Genomic DNA, 14,718 nt, shown 5'->3' with positions numbered 1-14,718 from the left:
TTTTTTCTTCAGCTCAACTGCCATGGATCCGCACACAGTATTGTGGGATTTCATAGGCAGCGAAGGATACATCTATGCTGCCTTTAAATATCGATCCAATGAAGGTATCTCAGTAGAAAGGATGTGACACAAACATTGGATTGCGAAGTGCCTTAATCCCTTCCTACCTCCTTATACAGCCTCCGGAGGCAGAATTTTCCTGGTTTTGGATTCAGCCAATGTCTCCACTCACGTGACTTTTCACCTATATTCGGCAGTTACCCCGCCTCACATTCACCCCACACTTTGGGTGCTCAGTGCTATTGAAATGAGCTGAAGGGAGGTGTGAGAGATGCTGCCTCTCTCTGAAACTTTATCCACTGGGTGACGCTGCTTGACAGAGTGACTGCAGAATACGACTGCTACACACATTGTTTGAGCTCACATTTTGTAATATTTAGTTGTTTTATTTATGTATTGTTTATTTTTCTCACCAGATTTTTTTTAGGCGGCACATCCTCCTTTGCCTACTTGGAGAAATCACTCCTGCTGTATACTTAGTTCTTTGTATTTGTAGAAGTTTTTTTGTTTAGTAAAGGCCATTATGTGAATGCCTACAATGTAAAAAAAAATTAAAATCCTGTTAAATTCACTGTAAAAAAACAAAAACTGACAGCTCTGGTTGCCAGAAAATCACAGTAAAAAAAATACAGTGACAACGTTTCAGGCATTATAGGGTGTAATTATGGTGCCTGTATACAGGGCTGCATTTCGAAATTCTAGGGTCCGGTAAAAAATATATTCAGTTCCATTTAGTTGTCCGAGGGGGGTTTGGGGTGCAGACATCTCTTCCATCAACATGCACTGCCCGGTGGCTTTCGTGCACTCTCTCTGTGTTTATATCCGCGTCTCCCACTGAACGCACTTAGATGCACTGTACAATATGGAACAGCATATTATATTATATCCGCGTCTCCAGGTCCAGATGGTTTCATGACCGAGTTCTATAAATCTTTTAGTAATCAAATCTCACCATTGCTCTTAGAAGTTTTTAATGAATCACTTGAGAAAGGCTGTTTACCACCAACATTTTATCAGGCAAATATTTCCTTAATACACAAGATAGATAAAGACCCTTTAGACCCTAGTTCATATAGACCTATCAGTCTTCTCGATGTTGATAATAAAATACTGGCCAAGATTTTGGCCACTCGCATCGAAAAAGTTCTTCCATCTGTGATTTCCACAGATCAAACAGGATTCATAAAAAAATCGCCTCCTATTTTTTAACATAAGAAGATTAGTCAATATTATTTATACACCAAGTCTCAATCCCACCCAGCAAGAGGTACATATTTCATATTTCTGCAGAAAAAGCCTTTGATAGGGTTGAGTGGGATTACCTCTTCACCACTCTGGAAAAATTTGGATTTGGTTCTAATTTTATTTCATTTATTAAACTACTATATGCCCACCCTCAAGCTTTTATACAAACAAATAATAATAACTCTAGTTATTTTCGATTAAGTCGCTCTACAAGACAGGGTTGCCCTCTTTCACCCCTGCTATTTGCTTTAGCAATAGAACCCTTAGCAATTTCTTTACGGGCATCTAAATCTATGGTGGGATAATGAGAGGGGGGAAGAACACAAAGTATCATTATACGCCGATGACCTGTTAGTTTACATCTCCAACCCCTTACAATCAGTGCCAGCCATCATGTCAATTTTAGATAAATTTGGGAAAATCTCAGGGTATAAGATTAATTTCTCTAAGAGTGTTATATTTCCGATCAATCCTAAGGCCCAATTTGAAGCACTTTCCTCTTTCCCTTTTAAAGTAGCAAACTCATTTAAATACCTAGGGATCACCATAACTAAATGTTTTTCTATACTTTTTAAAGAAAATATTCTAAAGCTGTACGAACACACCCAATACATTTAAAAAAAATGGTCCAATCTCCCTATCTCTTTAGCGGGTCGTATTAATATGGTGAAAATGAACGTTTTGCCTAAATATTTATTCATTTTCCAGTGTATCCCAATTTGCATTAATAAATCATTTTTTTAGAAACTTAGATAGAATAGTTACCCAATTTATTTGGAATAATAAAACCCCCAGAATCAAGAAGATATATTTACAGAGGACTAAACCAAAAGGTGGGATGAGTCTACCTCATTTCCAGCTGTATTACTGGGCATGTAATATAAGAGCACTATCATTTGGTATATAGGAGGGGTCGATAGAGTGGTGCGATATGGAAAATATATCATGCTCACCTTCCTCTTGGCCAGCTTTAATCTATTCAGCCTTATCTGCCCCCCCTCCAACTCGACTGAATAACCCAGTGGTTTCCAACTCACTCAAAATTTGGAATCAGATAAGAAGACATTTTAAATGGGAGGCATTCTCTATTTTAAGCCCATTAACTGCTAATCATTATTTTCTTCCTTCCCAAATTGATTCAATATTTCAGACCAGGTCCAAAAAATGGGTACGTTCCTTCCAAAATATGTTTATTAACAAATGCTTTCCAACATTTCAGTAGTTGCAGCAGATGTTCGATCCACCTAGTTCACATTTCTTTAAATACTTACAAGCTCGCAGTTTTGTCCAAAATAAATTTTCATCATTTCCTAATGAGCCGTCAACCTCTCATATGGACTCAATATTCTTACAGACTCCATTTACCAAAGGAGGAATATCCATCATACATAATAAATTATCACAGTTGGAATGTGATGTTTCATTGGAACATTTAAGAGCAGCATGGCAAGAAGACCTTGGAATTGATATTGCAGACTGTCAATGGGAAGAAGCACAAGAACGGGTTCACTCGTCGTCTTTGTGTATTAGACATGGTTTAATACAATTTAAGATCTTACATAGACTTCATCTTTCTAAACTAAAGCTCTCAAAGATGTTCTCTTCGGTGGACCCATTATGTGATAGATGCGGTCAAACTCCAGCATCATTGGGACATATGTTTTGGAAGTGTCCAAAAATTCATAATTATTGTTGGATTTCTGTTTTCCAACTATTGTCAGCGGTATTGGAAAAACCACTAGACCCAAACCCAATTTTGGCCATTTTTGGTGTTAGTAGTGATAATGTGGAGCTGTCTAAAGGTCAGTGTATTGTGCTCAGAGTTGTTACACTCTTAGCATGAAGATTGATTTTGCTCAATTGGAAACAACAAAATCCACCTCACTATTCTGCCCTGATTAGAGATGTTATGCACCACCTTCAACTCGAAAAGATGAGATTTTCTTTAAAAAAAAAAGAAGACTGATCATTTTCATACAGTATGGAAACCTTTTCTTAATTATTTTAATAAGACAGCAATAATTGAACCCAATATTTTTGGTTTTTCCTTCATATCATTACTTGTGTTAAAATATCATTTGTTTACATATGGAAGACTATTATTGTATACATAAAAATTAACACAAGTTAATTTTGTTGGAATGGTTTTTGTATTTTCTTTTCTTGTGCCAATGTAGAAAATGTAACAAAGAGAATGTTAAAAAAAATGGCCCTTCCGATGTAATGACCAAATAATACGTGCACAGTGTCACTCACACAAACACCATTAGGGTAATGCACATGACACCAAAATAATGCAATAAACATGAATTAACATGTAACATGAATAAACTGCTTTTGTGAGGAAACAGCTCATTTCTTAATGAATTGACCACCTAAATGGGGGCCAGTTGGTCAGTGCAGACATTCAGACAGGCAGGTGAGACACCATCTGGGCCTGAAGGTTTCCTAGACTTATGTTTCTGAAATACCCAGCACACATCCTCCACACAGATCATAAGTGCAGATTGAGTTGCAGGAGGAGTAGGAGGGGTGTTCCAGGAGATGTTGGTATGTGTGTGAAGTGAAGAGTGGGAGATGGGTGTGAGACTGGGCTTTTCAAACATGCAGTAAAACACATTCAGTTCATCAACCATTAGTTGACTCTCTATAGAGTGAGGGGAGTGTCTTGTACTTGGTGATGCTTTTCAGGCCTTACAATACAGATGCAGGATCATTGGCTGAAAACAGTTTTTTGTTTCAGCTTCTGTAAGGATCTTCTTCATTTTATTGAGCTTTAGATAGGAGCAGAGTTGGCGCTAGGGTCAGTGGACATTCAGGGCTTAGCACAGACCTCTGTGGATATGGGGCCATACTTTGATGAAATATCTATCAGAACATAATACACTTTATAATAAAAATTTGAGGTGTAATTTATATAGTAAACTAAAAAAGTCACTATCTTTTATCTCAGCTTTAGATATGCTTGAAGATCAGAAATTGCATGTTTTTAACACCTATACTTTAAAACACGATAAAAAAACAACAACACTATTTTGTCCCTTTTCGCTTTCCATAGTTTGACACACCTTGTGTATGGCTGTATACAGCTTTCATTGATTTGTTGGGTGCTTAAGTTAATTTACAAGAAAGCAGGTTGTAAATATGCTAAATGGGTACTAGTAGGGTTGCACATAGACTGGTGCTATGGTAGTATCGCGATACTAAAGTTTTAAAATAGGTCCGTCAATGCGGTAGTACCGTAAGTTATGTTGTACTGTATTATTTTCCCTAAAAACTTCATTTGAATCAGGCCTATTTCTGAAATAACATTAAAAAATATATATATTTTCGAGTGGCATCCTCTTTACGCAGTACCCTTTAATTAGCGAAAAATGCTGTTTAGATATTTCCCCTTATATGGTATTTTTAATTTTTCAATGAGTGCTAATCCCATGCTTCAAGTTCAAACACACAGCTGAACCCCAGCATGTTAATTTGGTGGTCGTGTCTCCTAATGTATAATATGGATTTTAGTAAAACTTTGGAAATTGAGATGCTATTTACACAACACAATTCATGTTGCCGGATTTGGAATTATTTTGGGTTTTGCCTGATGAGACCGGGAAAACACACCTAACATGAATGTTGACAGAGATTTCAAGCCAAAGGGGAAAACATCAGCAACCTTATCAAACACCTTCGGACACATCCCACTGCCTCTGCAGAATATACACTAGAAAATGCCACTTAATTTAAATGCTTTAAATTAACATTTACAGATTTACCTTTTCTCAGAAAAATTTTATTTTGCACTTGTTTAATTTTTTTCAAAGTACAAATGCATGTTGGCGGTAACTTTGCAAAGTTCGCAGTTATGATTAGATCACGTCCCTGAGGCGTTTGATTAAACCTGTGTGTGTAATTGTATTCTCACTGTGCCATTTATGGAATGGGCTTAAACTTCCATCATCCCACAGCCCTTCTGTAATTTGAGAATCTTCCCTTTTTAGAATATGTCTGAGCCACACTGTCCCTACATCTCCTCTCACTTCTACTGACCCTCAAGGAAGACCCTCACAGACTCCCGATGGTAAATACCCTGGATGTTGTGAATTATGGTGGGAACCCCGGTTCACAGCCAGCTCCAGAGCCTATAGCCTGGACTGTCCCAGAGCCAGAGCATGTAGCCTGGACGCAGAGCTTGCTTTCATGGAGCTTATTGTCCTAGATTCCATTCCCACCCGTATGTCCACCCATTGTAATCGTCCTCCGCTGACTCTACCAACACACTAGTTCCGTCCAGTACCCTGGCACTTCCTCCTACGCTGGCTCCACTCAGTACACTTCCTACTCCACCTCCTTGCCAGCCAGCTCCTCCCACATCACTGGCTCGACCTTCTCTCCCTGCGAAATCATGGTCAAGGGGAACCTCAAACCCTCCGACTCCGCTTAGACCCTCTGAGCCCTTGACTCCACCTTGGCCCTTCGTTCCCTCTGTCATACCTCGGCTCTATGTCCCTTTGGCTCCACCATGGTCCTTCAGCAAATCGGCTTCTCCGGGGTCCCTCGTCCCTCCAGCTCCACCTTGGTCAGTAAGTCACCTGGTTTTGCCTCGGCTCTCCGATCCTCCAGCTCCTTCCCTATGGCTTCACCTCAGTCCTCAGCCCCACCGGCTCCACCTCGGTCCTCTGAGCCTTCGGCGCTACCTTGGTCCTCCGAACCTTCAACTCCACCCTGGCCCTTCGAGCCATCGGCTACTCTCATTGGCTAAGTTCCCTGGTTCCGCTCGTCGGGTCTCTCACTGGTCTGTCTTCCATGGCTCCACCCCTCGAGCCTCTCATGACTCCACATTCCACAGCTCCGCTTTCCATGGCTCTGTCCCTCGAGCCTCCCATGACTCTGCCTTCCATGGCTCCGCCCTTAGAGCCTTCCATGGCTTCACCTCCCTTTGTCGAGCCTCTCCTAGCTCCGCTCTCAGACTCTTCCATGGCTCTTCACCTTTTGCATCACCCTATCCTCCTCATCCGTATTTGGGCACCAGGAGTCCCCCTTCAGACTACATCTCACATAGTGCTATGCCCTTATCACTTCCATTTGCTCCTCATCATCCTCACCTGTATTCCATTCCCTCTTTTTGCTACTTGTGTACACTCTAGTTTCGTTCATTCAATTGTCAGTCCTTGAAGTGTTTTGTTGTGTAATGTTAGCCTGTTTAGCTTTTTTGTTTGTTCCACTCCAGCGTTTGTTCCACTCCAGTGTTTTATTATTAAAGGATTTAAGCTACGTATTTACTCCTGCGTCTCCTCTCTTCCTCTTCCACTTCACATACCCAGCGTTACAACAATAAAGATTTCAGAGATTAAAAAATTTCTGAATGTTACCAAAATAGCTGTTTAACAACATTAGCTTACAATAGTCAAAGATGACTTTTCTGTTCACGTCTTATCTTGTGTAGATTGCAGCTTATTGAATTTAGAATTTAGTTATTTTTAAAAGTGAGGTGGACATGTTATAATGTCCTCAGTTATAATGGATCCTAAGCCCTTGAGCAAAATACTTGAAATCCGGATGTACTAATCTGCCATAATATAGGATATACAAACTCCAAATCTTGTCTGTGATACTGCCTGTTATAGCTATTTGTACTGTGCTTGGACATGGGCATGTCTCAAAGGGAATATTTATTACCTTCTCCACTGTTGTTGGATTGTTTTATGTTGTTTTTGTCTTCTTTTAGACTTCAGAGCCTAGAGGCTAATGTTTGCCTTGGTGTAATGGAATTTGTCACTCAGAAATTTAACCCATAAAAAAATGAATGTTCTGAATGTCCATCAAGGGAGAAACACACAGGAGACATGCAGCTCCATTGCCCACATTTTGCCCATGCAAGCAAGGCATCAGTAGAATAAAGGCTTTTATGTAGAAGGTATGAGTGTGTGAGACAGAGAGTGGGTTTTCTTTCATAGAGAACTGGAGAAAGTAGCACACATATGTGCTGCCATTTGGGAAATAACAGATTTTGTGAACGTTATGTCTCGGTCTACTGATAAACTAGTTGGTTTATAGCAAATACATTGGTTTGCATCCAGATATACATTCTAAATTACAAGAATTCTATCTACCCACACAGACTAAGCACATGAATATCTCACACATTTTTTGCCCATACATGTGTGCCCATAAAAACAAATCATATTTCTAATGCACACAAATTGTTCAAGACACAAATACCAAACTGCACTGCTTTCTAATATCTAACTGAACTCATCACCTCAGGATGATTGCGTGTGTGTGGGTGTGTTTAAGATTTTGGTGCTGGATAAATATTTAACATGTTGGCAAAAGGAGATGAAGAGAGTGAGAATGTGTGAGAGGGAAAGAGAGAGAGAGAATTAAACAAGCGGACAGAGGGGTGTTAGGCTATAGAGTGTCAGAGGGGAAAAGAAAAACCTGCAATACAGTAGCTCGTTTGATTTGCTTCTCTCCTTTTATTTCCCTGTCTTCTCTTTGTTTCATTATGTTTGTCTTCTTTTAGGGGTGAGGGAGGAATCTGAAAGGCCAATGAAAAGTTGGCAGACAGAATTTGCATGTCCCGCTCCCGGACATACGGGAATAAATGCGGGGAAATGCGTCTGTTTCATTCAGGATTTTTCTGAGCCCAACAGAGGCTCAGCTCAGCGACGTGGCCGGGAGGACACAATGTCTCATTCCCTCCATCAGGGAACGGCGGTTACATCCATAACCTAGACGTTCCCCGTCTGTCACTCACTGCGACGTTGTGTCGAAGAAGCAACACTAGGGGTCCAATTTAAATCACGGCATGCGCTGAGCCGTGTATGTTTACTGCTGACACAGGAGCGGGCAGGTACTTGACGTGCCAAAACGACCAGCTGTATCAGACTGCACGTACCCTTCCCCCAATGCCCCATAATGTCGTCGGAATCCTTATAGTTACCATAGACAAGGCGACGCCAACCTGGGAACGGGCTGAGCCTAGCCGGGCCTCTTTTCTTTCTATGTTTCTCACATAAAGTCAATGGCTGGGGCCCTTACACGAATTGGGGAAGGGGGTCTTACCCAGTTTCATATTCTTTCAGGGGGAAAAGACCCTGCAGAGAACACTCCTGCCCAGAGAGGGGGAGGTAAGAGTGGTGACATATACCACATGGGCTTTTAGGTCACATGTGGGAAGTGGCGCTCCTCGGAGGGAGGAGTTTCTACAGACACGGCGACCGAGTGGGCAGTGGGAACTGCCCAAGTGAGACGTGGGTCCACTCGTAAGGGGACCGTACCGTGGAAAATACACACAGGGGGAAAGTCCACGTAGGAGCCCTGACCTGTGGAGCACCTATTCCAGTACAGGGTAGATCTGAGTCCCTGCAGTGGATTGGGTCGGCGAATTCCTCTGCTGAATTGCGGACCCAGAGGGCTAGGGAGGAGTCATCCATGGAGCCGAGTGATTGGGATCACCTAGGAAAAAAGTGCACGGTTTTACAGAGGGAAAGGATTCTAGGTGCAAGCAATCCACCCAGTCAGTCCATCAGCATGTTACCGAGTTCTACTGGCTCAGACCTGAGAAAATTCTTGCAGGTCTCCGACCCTCTTGATGGAGGCAAGCGTGATCAGCAGGGCCGTCTTTAGGGAGAGGGTCCTGAGTCCAACTGATTCTAGCGGCTCTAGTGGTGGGCTGCAATAGCAGCTACATACACCTTCAAGGTGGACGGGGACAGCCTCCCCTCCAACCTCTCCTGTAGAAATGAGAGCACTGACCTGACTGCGCACCTTTATGGGTCTTTGGCCCGAGAATAACACCAATTCGCAAACAAGCGCCACTTTAGGACGTAAAGTTGCCTGATAAAAGGGGCTCTGGCTTGCTAGATCTTACGCGTCCCGTCCAGGGGCCAGACGTGGAGGTTCCAGAGGTCTGGGTGCAAATGCCAGAGCGTGCCCCATCCCTGAGAATAAGATCTTTCCTCTGGGGAATTTGCTAGGAAGGGGCTGTCGCGAGGAGTACGAGGTCCGAGAACCAAGCCCGGGTGGGCCAATAGGGAGCCACTAGAGTGACTTGTTCCTCGTCCTCCCTGACCTTGCACAGCACCTGTGCAAGAAGGCTCACTGGGGGAAATGCGTACTTGCGCAGCCCCGTGAGCCAGCTATGATCCAGTGCATCTGCCCCGAGGGGAGCCTCTGTTTGGGCATACCAGAGTGGGCAGTGTGAGGTCTCTTGGGAGGTGAACAGGTCTACCTGAGCCTTGCCAAATCTTTCCCAAATTAGCTGGACCGACTGGGGATGAAGCCTCCACTGTCCACTGGGCAAGCATTGTCGTGATATAGCGTCACCACATTGAGGTTGCCAGGCATGTGAGTGGCAAGCAGCGACTTGAGATGGGCGAGTTGTGACATGTGGTGGGAGCGTACAGCGATTTATTTATGCTACCGCGATGGTGCTGTCTGATCTGATCAAGACGTGTTTGCCCTGAACCAGCGGGAGAAACCTCCGCAGGGCAAAGAGTACAGTCAACAACTCTAGGCAGTTAATGTGCCAGCGCAGCGGGGCCCCTTTCCAATGGCATGCGGCTGCGTGCCCATTGCACACGGCGCCCCAACCCAATTTGGAGGTGTCGGTCGTGACCAGGACGCATCGGGACACCTGCTGCAAGGGGACTCCTGTCCGCAGAAAGCAGAGGTCTGTCCAGGGTTTCAGTGTTTGGTGGCAGGCGGGGGTGACCATCACACGGTGCGTGCCGTTGCACCATGCTCATCTCGGGACTTGAGTCTGGAGCCAGTGCTGAAGCGGTCTCATATGCATCAACCCCAGCGGCGCGACCACCGCGGAGGACGCCATATGCCCCAGGAGCATCTGGAAAAGTTTTAAAGGGATCGCAGTGCCTGGCCTGAAGGTGGCGAGGTATTCCAGCACTGACTGTGCACGCTCATTGGTGAGGCGTGCTGACATTGAGACTGAGTCTAACTCCATGCCGAGAAAAGAGATGCTCTGAACCAGGGCGAGCTTGCTCTTTTCCCAGTTGACCTGAAGCCCTAAGCGGCCGAGGTGCCTGAGCACCTGGTCCCTATGGGCACATAGTAACTCTCGGGAGTGGGCCAGGATGAGCCAGTCGTCAAGGTAGTTGAGTATGCGGATGCCGGCTTCTTAGAGCAGGGCAAGGGCTGCCTCTGTGACCTTCGTAAAGACACGAGGGGACAGGGACATGCCAAAGGGGGGGACCTTGTACTTATATGCCTGGCCGTTGAATGCAAACCCTAGAAAGGGTCGATGTCGAGGTAGTGTTTGGCATGTTCGCTATGTACTGCGGTAAAGCGGACACCCCCGAAGGGGAGAGGGCCTGGCAAACTGAATTGCGGAACCGAGTCGGATGGTCCTGGCCAGCCAGCGTGACGGGTTGGGAAGTGAAAGCCACGCATCCAAGCTCCTTGCTAGGGGCACTAACGGGACGATTATTTTTTACGTACCCAGTGGGGCGGAGCAGCGGGCGGAGCAGGTAATACGGCGTCGGGAGGCAAAGGTGCGTCCCAAGGCTCTGGTGCTGAGAAAAGACTCGAAGCACTTACCTTGCTCTGCACACCCGGCAGGGTGCAGGTTTGTGACTGAGGAGGAGGTCGGAACCGGCCGGCCGGGGAACAGTCGGGGGGTCCACGTCCAGCATGCTGGGACTGTTGAGGTGTGGCGGCAGAGTGCAGGCCAGGTAACCCAGAGACAAAGGAAGTAGCTCTTTTATTGATAATGTGGGTACAGCAGCCCGAGGGGGTGTGGCAATTTAAATTAAATTCAAATAGGCATTCTCCTCCCGACCCTCCACTGGGGGACGGAGTGGTCTGCTTACCAGCTCCAGAGCGAACGTCTTGGTCTCTTGGTCAATCATCTCAGGAGTGCCAGGGAGCCTTCTGGGTTCTCGAGGGGGTCCGTGAGACGGGGGCATGCACTTCCTGTGGGGGCTGAGAGCTGGGCCCTCGTTGAGGCGGAGCTGCACGTTTTTAGCTGCAGGAGGATGCCCTCGGCGAGCAGATGGGGCTTGGCCCGTGGCGGCAGGTTTGCGGCGGGACAAGATATGTGAAATGACCACCGTCTGCCTTTCCACCGCAGAGAACTGCTGGGCAAAGTCCTCGAAGGTGTTGCCGAAGAGGCTGAACTGGGAGACAAGGGCGTCGAGGAAGCATGACTTGTCCGTATCCGCATCTCGACCAAGTTCAGCCACAGATGACGTTCCTGAACCACAAGTGTGGCCATTGCCTGCCCGAGTGACTGCGCTGTGGCCTTTGTGGCCCTGAGGGCGAGGTTGGTCGCTGACAGCATAGGTGGATTGCAACCACCCTATCCGCCTGGGGAATCGCCATGTACCCATGGGCCACTCCGCCGTCGAGGGTAGTGAGAACGGATAAGTGACGGGCTTTGTGACAAGTGGAGAGGGGTGCTCTCCTTGCAGTCGTCAGCTCATCATGCACCTCCAGGAAGAAAGGGACCTGGCTGTGAGCGGCGCACAGACCCCAGGAACCAACCATCCATGGGACTATGGGAGTTTCACCAACATTTCAAATGATGATCTTGATCATCTTATTACTGAGGTTTTTCAACAAACCCCTGGCTCAGGAGAGACCTTCATCACTGGTAGTTTGAGAGGAAGAGGTATCAGAGTTCAGCGATGGCGAGTGTGAGAGCATTTAAGAATAGTAGATCCAGTGGGAGGAGCCTTAAGAGGACGAAGGACTAACCAACAGTGTCTAATCAAATCAAATATGGTATGTGTTTTGTAAATTTGTAAAAATAAATAAATAAAATAATATTAATACAGTTCTTACTCCCTAGCTAGTCAATGAAGAAAGATTGATGTAAGGATTTAGGAGGACCAAAACTATGCTAAATAAATAATGACATTATAAAACATGAATATTTGAAAAATCAACATGAAAATGTGAGATAATGCAACATTTAAAAATATTATGAAATATAAACACGATGAAAGAACATCTAATAATATTTAGATGAATTTTAAAACATTTCTCTTTCTTCATATTATCACTGTTTCATATTCTTGTACTTAATTTTGACCACTGCTCTCAACAATCTCTGGGGTTGTAACATTTTTATCACTAAGTGAAAATTGCCTATTTTGATAGAAAAAGTAAGACAACAAAGCCAAATCAGTTAAACTTTGATGCACATCCAATGTGGTTTATAAAAATAATAATAATAATAATAATAATAATAATAATATTTCTTATTCCAGGCATATTGACACAAACCACAAGTTAAATCCATGGGGAATACATTTACATTCATATACACATATATGTATATAAATTCACTGCCATATATGTATAATAAATTCACCGCGTATTGTAGTGGTAAACTGCACCTCACAATATTGGTTGAATCACTTGCTTGTAGTGGTGGTGCCTATGTGTGTGCGTGGTGGGTGTGTATATGTATTTGACTGTAGGCACCAGAGTTCAGAGCACGGTTGGTGAACTTCATGCTTATCCCGGACCGGTAGCCTACCTTGACAGTGAGTTAGTATTGCCTTGTTATATGGTTAATTATGTTGTCTCTGGTAGCAGCCAATACCAGTTTTGGTCTCTCCCTTTAGGCCAAGCCTTTTTGCTTGTACCTACTGTGCCTCTATCATGACGGTGTGGCTCTTTTAATTATTATATTGACTAATAAAGTATTGTTATTTTTTTGGAAGCACGTCTCTGTCTAGACTATCTTGGGTGTATTTCTATGAACCTGCTTGCCTTAGATTAGGTATTTAGCAGTTAATGTGTAAAGTATATCTTGGTGTGAGAGGCACCAGGTGGCGTAGTCAAGAACCTTTAAGCCTAGATTTGGTCAGTTTCATAAGGTCACACTTGCAACAAGGGAAATACCATCCCCTCACATCCCCCCTCAACTCGAGCCCTGGCGCACACCATTATTTATGTGAACGTGATTGCTTCCTGGTTACCAGATCCCTTCTCTCAGAGGCTGCTTGTGCAGCACGCTATCAGTAGCGCCACAGGGAAATGTGTTCACTCTTGTACTGCTGCAAAAATGTCTGACAGGGGGTAGTGCTTGTCAGTAGTTCAGTTCAAAGTGGTTGATTTTTGGGTACATGAACTTTAGGATGCAGCATGTCGATTTCCTGTGTGATTATGTTGACTTTTTAACACCTTGGAATCAAACCCCCAATTTTCATGGTTTGCAATTAAGACCACCACACTCTTTCATTTTATCTCTGAATTAGCTTGAATCCCAACTATACCAGTGTACAAAGTCATTTCCGCACTGAATTTAGTTGAGTGCATTCATGAAACATTTATAGGCAGTGCAAGAATTTACCCTCTCATCATTGTTGTTGTTGAATTAAAACTGCTTTCTTTGGTCCCACGCAAACCTGAGTAACTGGTTTTAAAACTCCTCTTCAGGAGTGTGGTTACCTTGGCTTGTTGGCATGATTCTATTAACCGCTCTCTTACCCTCTTCCATTTTCATGCTTGTTTCCCTCATTAACATTGATTTCCCTGCCATACAGGGAAAGAGCGAGATCCAGCTCACAACATTGCTCATCCATCTCTTTCTCACAAACGCACACTCATTTGTCATTTATCCCCGGCTCTTTCTTGCTTTCTTTTTATCATGCAAATATATGCTTGTTCTAATGCCTTGACACAAACCAGGGCATCATTTACCTTTAACTTCCTCAGTCATTCATATATCACCAGACTCAAAGTTATGCAAACACACATACACACGTGTTGTATATAGAACTATATTTTCTATCCCCTAATCCTCACAGATACTCATTTACATTTTTACTTTCCAGTAAAACATTTTGTATGTATGTATAGTAAAGGAACAGATCAATCAATACATAAAAATTATTTAATTCACTCAGCATCAACAAACCCGTATGACATTCTAAGAGCCTCAGTCACCTTTCACTTTTCTTTAACTATCCTTCTACTATCTGCACACAATAATCATGTCTTGACACTTTATACCTTCTCTTGGTTCATTTTAACCCTTCCACAATTCTTTTCACATTTTCTGTCTTTGTATCTGTTGTTTTCTTCTCCCTCTGTATTCATTCAGTTATTCCTCATCCTGCTCTCTCTCTCTCTCTCTCTCTCTCTGTGCTGATTTAAAGGTTATCAGTTCCTGGCAAAGCCTCTCTGCATTATAAATGAACAGCTGAAACCCCACTCCAGGGACAATTAAACTTGAGGCTTTTTAGCATGCAGAAAGAAAAAGAGGGAGGGAGAGACAAGGCAAGTGCTGCATGGGCAAAAAGAGAAAGATGGCACTTGAGCAGAGGATTTAGTTTGTTTGTTAGCCCTGAGTCTGGTCTGTGCACAGACACCTACATTCCCTGAACTTTCCAGCCATGTGAATCATGCAGATTTTCACTAGGTTTACTTGAGTATTTGAGCATGTGT

The 14,718-nt window shown here is 43.9% G+C and overlaps 1 protein-coding gene across 3 annotated transcripts in view; it reads left to right on the top strand.

The window, feature by feature from the left end:
* LOC127636040 (protein CutA homolog) overlaps nucleotides 1–14,718 on the top strand; it is a 62,234-nt gene that overhangs the window by 28,471 nt on the left and 19,045 nt on the right. The gene's annotated exons all lie outside the window — the stretch shown is intronic.

Source organism: Xyrauchen texanus, chromosome 4, assembly GCF_025860055.1.
Source record: "Xyrauchen texanus isolate HMW12.3.18 chromosome 4, RBS_HiC_50CHRs, whole genome shotgun sequence".
Lineage (NCBI taxonomy): Eukaryota > Metazoa > Chordata > Actinopteri > Cypriniformes > Catostomidae > Xyrauchen > Xyrauchen texanus.
The sequence above is the reverse complement of the archived record's forward strand: the minus strand, read 5'-3'. Positions and strand labels throughout refer to the sequence as shown.